Source organism: Diabrotica undecimpunctata, chromosome 1, assembly GCF_040954645.1.
Source record: "Diabrotica undecimpunctata isolate CICGRU chromosome 1, icDiaUnde3, whole genome shotgun sequence".
NCBI classification, from domain to species: domain Eukaryota; kingdom Metazoa; phylum Arthropoda; class Insecta; order Coleoptera; family Chrysomelidae; genus Diabrotica; species Diabrotica undecimpunctata.
This window is the reverse complement of record NC_092803.1, coordinates 122,775,985-122,788,352: the sequence shown is the minus strand read 5'-3', so window position 1 is coordinate 122,788,352 and position 12,368 is coordinate 122,775,985. Positions and strand designations below refer to the sequence as shown.

Here is a 12,368-nt window from a genome sequence, read left to right as displayed (position 1 = left end):
TGCTTCAATTGCAAAAGGTAGTGACGGTGAGGCTGTTAATCTCACGCACCGCCTGTTGATTCTCGTTCGACCGAGTTTACCAGCTTGTTCCATTATCATTTGTTTATTTCTATTGTTTTGATTCGTTCCTTGTTTAATTAGCTACTGATAGTTCCTTTTATATTTATATTTTTTACGAGTGTATTGGTTTTTTTTTCTTTTTCATGAAGTGTTGTAATTCACATTCTGTTTATCAATAATGAATGACCAATCCATCTCAATACTAGTTGAGTTTCTATTTTTTCTTCATTAGGTAACCTCTATTGTTCTCCATTTGTAATTAAATTGTGTCAGAATATTCCTAATATAAGGCATAAGCATTTCTTTATAAACTAGTGCAATCTTATAATAAACAGGTTTTAAGAGTACTTATTTTCATGCAGACGCAGATGCAGTTTTGTTTTTACCAATGTTATTTAAACATTAGGCCTTCCGTGGTGAGTTAAAAGAAGTTTACTCAAGGTCTATTCTTTATATGGCGCCCTCTGCGCTGTCAGTTTTATTTACGAAGCTCCTCAGGTAACAGAACTTTTCGACTACTTCCATTTTGTTTTCAGCCGTATATACATTTAAGTTCTGTTTTATACATTAACTGTATATTATTTCTTATTGTATTTTTGTTTGTATTATTTATTTTTAGTCCGGTTTTTTATACTTGTGTATTTCATTTAGTTCAAACCGGATAATTACATCGAAGATTTTTTCAAGCCAATACATTTGACATATATATTTCATCACGATTGAACTTTTAAACAAATATCATTTATTTCCGTTCTTTCCTAAAATAAGTCCCAAGATATTGATCTTAATTAACATATGTCAAATTTGGTCTTATTTCTATTCGGTTGGCTTTTATTTTTTATTTATATGTTCCGAGATTCTCTCCAATATAATTTTCGCCCTTTATTTCACTTGCTGTTTTAAGTATTGTAATTGGTCTCCAGTATTTGTAGTAAGATTTACCCTTTTCGATATCTTATTACTCAAACACTTAAATTTTTTGGTATATTTTCTTTGAACCTTATTTTCCTGAGTAACACGTAATATATAATTCATTAGGTTGAATAATATTAGCAATAGAAATATAAACGTATTAAAGTGAAAAATATATCAGGTAAACAATCAAGAGAAGAACTAAGATGACTCATTTATTAAATAATATTATTTGAATAGCTTGAAAATATAAACGATGCTAAAAAGAGCATCTTTTTATAAGGAAAAAATGACGTTTGAGAAATAACGTCAGTCTGTAAGTAGCATAGTTACCGAAATCTCACAATTTTTATTTACTTACCAGTTGAAAAACATAGTATCAGTGTACATTTGGTGGTAGAGCATTTACCGAGAGATATTTAAGGTACTCGCACTCTACTTATAGATATTGAAATTGACAAAATTCTTCAAGCAGCTGCTCTATTTTATAGCTAGATAATTTTGTTTTAGTTCTCAGACATAGCAAGCTAAAAACAAAAAAAAATATTTTTCAAGCATTTTTAATCTTAATTCACCACTATCTTAGAACTTCAAACTTTCCTTTTTTCAAAACAACTTCCTGTTCCATTTTTCACACATCTCCATGATATTGATTTTCTAAACAGTTAACTTTATATACAGTAAAAAACCAATTTAAAAAAACGCAAACAATTGTGCCAGCCTGTATTTTATTTCTGTCATAACATAATTAATTCTAATATTTTAATGCTAATCTTTCTGTGACCTATACATTGTCTATGTTCTATGGTCTACTTATTTATTTCGCGTTAACCTTAAAATTACCCGGCATAACTATATCTCAAATAATTCTAGAAGGATGGATTAATGAGGATACTTTATTATTTGGTAATTTTTATATTTTAATATCCGAGAAAATATTTTAACGCTTTTGTTAATTATTATAATATTAGTTGTCTTTTTAAGCCTTTTCTGTCAAGCTTCTATATGTTTATTATAAATAAATATGTTATCTTGTCTAGTGGGCGAAACAAATACAATTAATTTTTTTTATTGTCATTATTGCAGCATTTAATAACTAAATTTCCATCTGTCAGTCTATAAAAAGCATTTAAATAATATATTATATTTTTTATTTTCTGGCACCATTATTTATTTTCGAAAAAATTTGGCAAAAATCCCTTGCAGTCTACCTAGAGTATTTATTTTTGTTTGTTTCTATATATTTGAAAATCATATTTTAATGTCATTTTTAATAATATTTAGGTAGATCACACATATCTATCTATAACGTCACGTTTTCAGATTTATCCTCTTTGTGATTAATCGTTTCAGTCGATGATGTGGGCCGTCTCGAAAACATTTTTCCACATTGTTCAAACTTTCCTAAATATACGAATAATATGATCAGGCGTTCTGGCAACCTAATTTTACTCGGTGACTTCATACCGATTACGAAATACTGAAGGTCTTCCAAAAATACTGCGCTTGATACTTTTGGTATTTATACTCGGCAAACCACTTGACTCTAGGTATTACGATCTGAACATGCGTCCAAGTAAGTCTATTTATAAAACAATTTTTAAACTAAGTAAATAAAGGAGTGATGCTAATTGCATATCTAATGGAAAGTAACATAAACAAATGATTGAAACGGGAGTTGTCAATTGTTTTTTGATTAACAGCGAATATTCGCATATATTCATGGCTTTTTTAACCAACCACCCTTAAGTTGCTCCAGCCTTTGCCAGGGCGAACCACAATTTTTTTTCCTACCCTCGTACCTTTTTTATTTTAATATTATTTGGAAATATCTTTGTTTACTTTTTTACTGAGGGGATCAGGAGTTGCATGGTCGCCTTGGAGGTAAGAGAACAATGCTTTGGCGTTTCATATTAACAATTATTTTATGGCTTTGCTAATAGCGATCAATTTTTTTAAAATAGTACGAGGCTTTTACATTTTTATTGGAACCTTTAAATAAAAAATTATACTATCGTATCTAAAACTTACAAGGTGTTTTAATGGCAAGGCTTCAGCAGCATATTTCAAAAAATTTAAATCCGCCTTTGGTTTGTATAAAGTTTTGCTTGATTGAAGTTTTAAACATTGACTTTTTTAAATTTTGAAATATTTTGACTACTATTATAGGATAGTGATCCATTATTCTATAGTCCTAATTATTTGGAACAGAATATATGAACATAGTTGAAATATACAGAGAAACCAACTGGATATCTTCCATGAAGAATTAATAATAAAGTAGTGATAAGTTCAAAAATAAAATAGTGATAAGTGTAATCGGAAAGTTCATAAAAATTGCTTCCCTACAAATAAAAGTTTTAAAGTGAAAGTATTTAAAGTGTCTATTGGTTTAAAACAAATTTGTTAAAAGTGAAGGATATGAAAAATTGGTAAGAACAAAAATTATTCTTGGCAAATCAAACATCTTGTGGAAATAATTTTGCAAAATGTAAAAACACTTGTTTGTCTCGAGATCCTGTTCCCATGTATTCAAATTTGGCACAATCTTATCTATTTTCAGCTGTTGTTTTACACTCTGGCCTATAATGGGATTTTGTGAGCAAGGATTTTTCTATAGCTGATTTTTTTACCCACGATTTTCAAATTTCATATCTGATAACAAGTTATAATATTTTTGCCATCATTATCCACTCTAATTTCTTAATTTGTACTACAAAGGATCTTGCTTTTTAATATATGTACTCTCTAAACTGTTTTTAATACTTTACCATATTTCCAGATTTCGAAGTATAAGTTCAAAATCTTAGTTTCTCCATCAAAATAATGTTTGATGGCTAAATCTCGGTAAAGTTCATTATTTATGTAAGGCGACTAATACTTTCCAAGATTTTCCATATTTATCAAATATTTCTGACATATCTTATTTGATTTATTTGTTATATCGTTGTCTAGTTTGTTAACTTACTTAACTGTTACGCCAGTAGTTAAATAGATATTTGATATATGTTAAACAGTCTTTTATTCCGATATACTCTGTACGAGTACTAGAAACCAATTCGCTAAGAATTTTGCTTAGTTGAGGAGATATGTTGTGAAATGCAACTTTAGATTCCCCATTTCTCTAATTACATCTTTATCAACGTCTATTTTGCCTTGCAATTCTTATAAAGCACATATGATTCCCATGTCCCTTATAACATCTTTATCAACGTCTGTTTTGCCTTGCAATTCTTAGAAGGGACAGATTAAAGCGAAATTCTGAATTTGGTTTCGAAAATTAGTTTACGGATTTTATTATTAGATGTCGCTATTTCCGTCTATACGAAGCCATGTTAGAGTTGCTTCTTAAGACAGAAAAGATTTATTTTTACGTTCAGAGCGACTGCGAAAGCTGTTCTGATGATGCCTATTAGGTCGAAATACGTATAAGCGGATGCGCAGGCGCCCTGTACGTGAAATCAAATCTTAACTGTCTTTTCCTTTTAGTCTTAGATGAATTTTCCACATATTCCCTAAAAAATTTATGTTCTTTATAACACACGTTTTATTTTAATCCTAACAGATTATTACCAATATGCAATGTAAAATATTATATTTTTCATCTCGATCACTTTTAAATTTGATTTAAAAAAAATGGCAACACAAGGTTTTTAAAAAGCCAAAAAATAAAGTTTTAGTTGATCTCAATACTCTTAATATTGTTCTTATGTAGTTTTCGAACCAAAAAGTTTCCTATTCAACCAACATTGCATCCCTAAGATTCATTTCGAATAGATTCTTTTGTTTACAACACAAATCTTTGGTTACTAAAGATTTTAAGAACCATTATATATTGGCGCAAAAATGTATATACATATTTAATTTTATTATTAATTACAATAAGAGTCTATTTATCTATTTTAAACATTATGGGAATAAGAAACAAATGTTTAACATTTACTAATGTAAATGTTAATGTTACTAACATAAATGTTAAACATGTTAAACTTTGCAAAATTTATATCTAGAATATTTATTAATACAAATGAACTCTTTTCAAACGTTAGTTGAAACTTTCGTATCGTATTAGGGTGCATAATACGATGTACATATAGTTTGTGTATGCTTATTCAAGCCAAAGTTTCGTACAAAATTCTTAAATAATCATATCACTGTCATATTAGTAAACAAAGAATTTACTTAAAAGGACATAATAGGCATAAACGTTTTAAAATCGAATATAAAGTAATTTTTTTTCCTTAAACTTTTGCTGCTTGTCGCCAATTACAAAGCTAGATATGCTATTTTAGAATTAGCAACTTGTGATATTTTTCAATTTAAACAAAATTACATTATACACTATTATCCTGTTGATGACATTGACGAATATATCACATGGACATCTAAAAAAAGCAAATTAGACTATTAAAGAATTTTGGTGCCCTAAATACGTTTTTTGTGAAATATAAATGTATATTATAACATTATCCTATTAGTATATTTTTTTGATTTATTCATTCAACAATAATACATCACTATTTACTTTAACTACTATAACAGAGGTAAAAATAGAGGTATCCATATCCAATCTACGTTACTTTATAAGCTTTAAAAATTTGGCAAAACTAGAAATATTATTATTTATGTCATACTAGTTCATTATTGTGTTTTTATTTCTTAGTTACCAACTACATAATAGTATACTTTATGGGCCGCATAGGCATAAAGACAAAAATAATTTTGATAACTTTTTAATATCATTTATTATTAAAGTTACAAAATAAGGAATTAAATTATTATAACTACATAACATTATTTATGCATATAACTACATAACAAAATTGGCAATTCTGGAAATATTCGGTGATAGATAGATTTCCATCAGCAAATTTTGATTAATGTTTCATTGTCTGCGTATCAAGTTTATGTAAGACAAAGCCACATCCAGAAGATATGCCTGCCAGCATCCCTAAAATCTCTTTTTTTGAACCTCTACGTATGCTTCAGCAACTGATAAACTCTTTCATCCACCATGCCACTTCAACGTTGTCATACTGGCTTCAGTATCTGCCTGAAGAGTTGTCTATGTTCAACGCAAACTGTGACATTTATACTTGTCAGGATCGCTCAAACCTAAATAATTTGGAATGATGAAGGGGATTAGACTTTTTTGGCTGCTATCCTTTTGACGGTTTCTTCAAATATTCGCTTAAATTATAGTAATTAACGATGTTAATATTCTTATTTAACATTAGTCTTTTTTATCATTGAATATTTGTACCATAAGGAACTAGGAGAACACGTCTTCGCAAGATCGCCAAAGTATCCAAGTAGCACAGTTTCATTTATATGTTCTACATAGTTTTTACTATCCAGTTTAGTAATTTGTTATATTCCCTGTCGTATGCGTCTCTCGATTTCTTCAGTAGCAAGTTTTGTATTTCTTTTTTTGCCGTTTTTGCGATTTCGTCGTGAATTTTAAAACTTTCCTGCATTTTAACTTTTTAGGTTTGACAGCAGCAGATGTGTATTTATGTTTGACATCATTATCCTAACGACGGTATTGCCTACTCTGCTATGATAAAATTTATGATTTTTTAAAAATATTTAGATTGTAAATACGATAACAAACTAGTATGACATAAAAGTTTGTATGCACCTTGGACATTAGTAGATTTGTATACCCTCGGACGACTTACAATCACTCAAGATAGTCACATTCACTAAATACTAAATTTTAACATAATTTGGCTTATGTTAACGTTTTTTTTTAAACAAAAACATGTTCTCTTCCTACTTTTACTGTTTTACTGAGAAAACATAAAATAACTTTCTATTTTATTTATATTTAAAGAATGCGCGTCCTAGTACAATATAGCATAAAATCAATTCCAATTCCATAGAATAGTTATACAACTGAAGTATGTAAAATAGACTGTTTAAATGTATTATTATACCGAGAAAAGAAACGGTTCGGTACTCCCTTATTAAAATTTGAAACAACAATAAAATATAAAACAGTAAACTTATAGGAGGCATTAAACTTTATGTTATTGTGGGTGGTTAATTTGCAAGACGCCTTCAAATGAATCGAAAATAGTAACAGAAACCCACAAAAAATTTCCAAAAATTTATTTTTGCTAATCTCTCGATTAAATATTATATTAATTTATCTATATTAAATTAATATATTACACAGTTTTAGAGTGGCATCTAATTAAATTTTATCCTGTAAAATTAAGTATTCTAAACTTTTGGATGTTAAGGTTAATGCTGAATGATTAGTTTCGTTAGGGCACCAGGGGAGTTTTTCTTCTTCTTCTTCTTTTTATGTAGACATGACTTTGTCTGTTTTTCAATGTTCCTCCAGTAAGTTGTCGTTCCATCGTTTACATGGTCTTTCTACTGATTGTCTTCCTATAGGGGAACCGTATTTTGCAATCTTTACTACTCTATTTGATGTCATTCGGCTTATATGATCGTTCCATTCTATTCTTCTATTTCTAACCCAGTCTTTGATGTTCTCCACCTTGCATATACGTCGTAAATATGTACTTTTAGCTCTGTTTCATAGTGTTTCACTATCAATTTCTCCGTTTTCATCTCTGCTGTTTCTAACATCCTTTATGCCCTCTCTGTGTCAGGTCGTGTTTCGTGTTTCTGCCGCGTATGTTATTATTGGTCTGATGACTGTTTTGTAAATTCTGTCTTTTATATCTTTTCCGATATTTTTTCACTTGATCTTCCACTTTCATTTCGAGCTTTTCGTAGCTAGATAATGTGATACCTAGATATTTAAACTCCATCACTCGTTCTATTATCTGACCTTCCAGCTCCAATTTACATCTTAGTAAATTTGCTGATATAATCATGCATTTTGTCTATTTTCGGGAAATTAAGATGTTAAATTTTCTGGCTGTTGTATTAAATTGGTACAGCATACGTTGTAAATCATCTTCACTCTGTGAGAGTAGTACTGCGTCGTCTGCATGGAAGATTATTTTAAGTTGTTTTTCTCCCATTGGGTATGCTTTTTTAGTTCTTACTTTTTTTATTATTTCCTCCATAATCAGGTCGAACAATACAGGACTCAGAGAATCTCCCTGTCTTATGCCATTGCCAGCTTCAATAGGGTCAGTTAGTTGCTTTGATAGATATTTTCGATTGTTTTGATTATTCCTAAAGGTATCCCTCTTGCGTACAATAAGTGGATAAACTCCTTTAATTTTACTCGATCAAATGCCTTCTTAAGGTTCACAAAACATAGATAAGCCGGTTTATTGTATTCTAATGAGGACATCTTTTATAGCCCCTATGTCATTTTCTAACATCGTTTTATACATGTAATATTTGTAACTCTACCTTTTTTGTGTAATTTTATCGTCGTGAGTACTTCTGGTAGACGTAGTCCGGCTTCAGCTCCCTAATATTACTGGACTTCTTTCTTTAAGCACAAGATACGCCTTATCGCTACTCTAAAGTAGAACAGCATGATGGAGTAATTTAATTTTTTTTTTGGTTTAAATTTTTTCTATTTAGCTATCATTTTGCGACACATAGTAGAGTTAATTTTTAACCCCTTCGTTCAATAATGATAAAAAATCCGATACAGCATATGCTTTTAAGTTTCAGAAATAATTAATATGTCACACAGTACTTCTTTATTTTCCATCAGAGTGATTGTCGAATAAAGACATTTTTTCGAAAATTTTAATCTGTACTGCCGATGCTGTAGCAACATTGTATTTTTTTAATTATAAATATTCTCATAGATTGTTGCCTACTGTTTTTGCACATATCTAAAAACAGATAAGATTATACATCAGAATAGAACTATAACCGTATTTCCTGTTGTAACGTCCACTTTACAACACGTACAACTTTTTTACTAAATTTGAGGATTCATATTACAATGATTTTTTATTAAGAGTCACTAGTTTTGTTATTTCTTCTAGCCCATTTTACACAAACAAAAGTACACAATAGTCACAATAGTCTAACAGTACAGTATAGATTAAAATTATAATGAATACATAGATTAAAAAAGGAAAGCAATTCGATAAAAACATATTTTAAGAATATTGTTTTACAAAAATGTATCAAGCTTCTACTGGGTTCTAAGAATTCTGTAAAGATTCTGACATATTTACTAAAAATAAAATCAATATGCTTATGTATTTTTGCAGCGAGCTTTGGCATCAGCATTATGTGTTCATAATCCAATCGTTTACAAAAAATTGTAAACGTGTGTGTGATTTTTAAGAAAATTTTTGCAACTAAAAAAGCCCACCTAAATTAAAAAATCGGATATGATAAACATATCATTAAATAACAATTAAGTCGCATTTATCGCAATAAAGTAGATATTAATTATTTGTTTTTTGAAGTTAATTATATTTAAAAATCAACGACCGATTTTGCACAACAGTTTTTATGACTTTTAAAAGAAGTTATTGTAGCAATATATTCTTATTATTTTCTAACTAGAATATGAAAATAGAATAGAAAATTTGATTTATTCAGAATCGGCAAAATATAGCGTCATGACGTTACCTCTAACTACTGGGTAAAACCATAGACATGGTAAAACTAAATTATACGTCATTTACTAAGATACAATACAAATGGAGCATACAAGTCACTTTTAAATGCAGAACAATGTTGTAGTACTAGGTTTCTAGTACTTTTTATAGCAGTTATTAATCTGAATATATACTTTCAAAACTGTTAACTCTATAAATGTAGTAAAGTGACAAAGTAACTCGAAACTGTCAAGAACTCATGTCGTATTGAAAACGATTTCTGGATTAGAATTAAATAGGTCGAAAACAAAAAATGCGTAATTTTAATTAAAATCATTGTGATTTATTCCTAAAAGATATACATTATTCAGTGTAAAACATTCCACAAGAAAAGAGTTTGAGAACCACTTCGACTATAGTACATAGTTATTTATTTTTAATTAAGACTTGTAAATTCTTATTTCGAGTTATATCTATATAGTATGTGCTTTAGATAACTAATTTATATAATTTATAAATACATTTTTTCTCTAGAACCAGGACTATATCTAATAACAAGATCCATAAGAGCTTACAAGTTTCTTCATCAAAAACTGCAATGATATTTGATAATAACGGTTATAACCAAACGGGAATATATACTTAAATGATCGTTACAACAGCTTTGTTATAGAACTACAATATTAGGTCTATGGATAATACAGTTATATAGGCAGAACAAAACTAATATTTTTAATCGAAGATATCACTAGTAGAGTCACAAAAGACCGAGAAAGCAATGAAAAGATGGTGTAAACGCAGTTAAAATGTAATTGTCATTACAATCAACTGTGGCTTAATTCGATATAAACAAAATATCTATCTATTAATTGGTTAATTTACATTTTGGAAATGATTTCCTAAAATGGAAATTAAAACTCAAGGCTAAAATGCTTTAAAAAGAGCTTCAGAACCAAGAATACTTCAAGAATCAGAACTTCTGATAATTTGAAATAGCAAATGATTTATTCTGACACCTATACTTTCGTACACTTGTATAAATGTCAACAAACAATAATCTTTAGAGTTATAAAATATTCACTACTTTTCTAAAACCTATACACTTAAATAACAAGATAAAAAGTCTAAAACATTCAAAATACGCTTTATTCATGCCACTATGCTTATTTGACGTGTTTATAAAATGCTTCTTAACATGTATATATCTGCTTCTAATACAGCTACCAACTAATCATGTAACACTAATTCTTCACTGTAACTTACAGAAGTAGGACTGAGATAAAAGATTTTTTAATTTCACATACCAAGTTTAAAAACTTATTTACTATTTAATACGGTATTCTAACTAATAATTAAAGGATTTAATATTGATTTACACTAGTTATTGACTGGCGTATTAAAGGTATACAAGGTTAAGTTCTTATTTAATGGGCAATATAAGATAAAGTATAAATAAATAACTAATAACTTTTATATTAATTGTAAACAATATTAAAATAGATCGTTGTTGGTTCCATGATCAGAGTTAAATATAATAGATCGTCTTCTAGCTTTGACCGTAGTAGATTTTGAGTTATCTAGTTATTATTATATTTAACTCAAATTTTGTAGAACTCTAGTGACATTAATATATCTGGGATATTTAAAAGGGGATATTTAAAACACTAAACTCAGAGAAGCCAGTAACCACTTTAACAAATTTTGCAAGTAGCTTCAGTAACTCACCGTCACTGACGCTATAAGAACTATTTATGTGATTGACGGTTACTTAATACAAACTCATACAAAATAAAATACAGAAAAAAACATTTTTTTAATTTCAATAGAATAAAACTTGTCTTCTAAACTGATATTTGGCTGAAACATCAGCTTCTTCATTGATAAGTTTATATGCTAATGGTCTGTATCTGTATACGCATGTAAAATGAGGTTTTTTTTACTTTTTACCGAATTAAACACCTGCTAGAGAGAGTAATGTTGACCTTTAAAAACTTCTAAAACTGCATAAGTTTGCAGAAGTAACAAACAGTAACAAAAATCTATCCTGAAAGAATCGTGAAATATAAGATTGGATGAGACACTCAGAAAACTGGAAATAACATGGTTTGGGCATATATTGAAAGGGTAAAAGGCAAATCTTTAACAGCGAAAACAGACTGAAAAGCAAAAGTTAAATCATTTAACGACAGAACAACGATACGACGGAAATAATAGCTAAAAGAACACATAGAAAGTAAAACAAAGAATATATATATATATATATATATATATATATATATATATATATATATATCTATATATATATATATATATATATATATATATATATATATATATATGTATATATAAAAGAAAATAAAAGAAAAAACAGTAGTTCAAATCTTCAAAACATAGCTAAGTTTAAAATAAACTCTCTAGTCGGTCTAACCTTCAAGAAAAAATAACAAAATTTGTTTTACAATTGAATAAAATTTATCACATCAACGTTTCTCCTTGGTCAGATACGCAAGCGGGGCATGCGGCCGACTCGCACTCCCTTTAATGTCGATGGCAATGGTTCGGGCGTAGTTGGGACAGAAAAACAAAAAGGCTAACGTAGTAGTTAAAAACTGTACATGAATCTGCTACTTAGACTGAAATACGCTGGTGTACCTGGATTGCGTCTCTCGGAGTTGCCCCTCCATAGATACATACCAAAAGTGTGAAACGCCTAATATATATATATATATATATATATATATATATATATATATATATATATATATATATATATATACGTTTGCCACCATAACCGCTAACCTCCATTGATGGAGACGGCACTTGAAGAAGAAGAATATATATATATATATATATATATATATATATATATATATATATATATATATATATATG

The 12,368-nt window shown here is 28.8% G+C and overlaps 1 protein-coding gene across 4 annotated transcripts in view; it reads left to right on the top strand.

Annotated features, from left to right (window-relative positions):
• The window catches only part of Mf (myofilin), an 80,362-nt gene that overhangs the window by 48,821 nt on the left and 19,173 nt on the right, over positions 1-12,368 (top strand). The window lies entirely within an intron of this gene.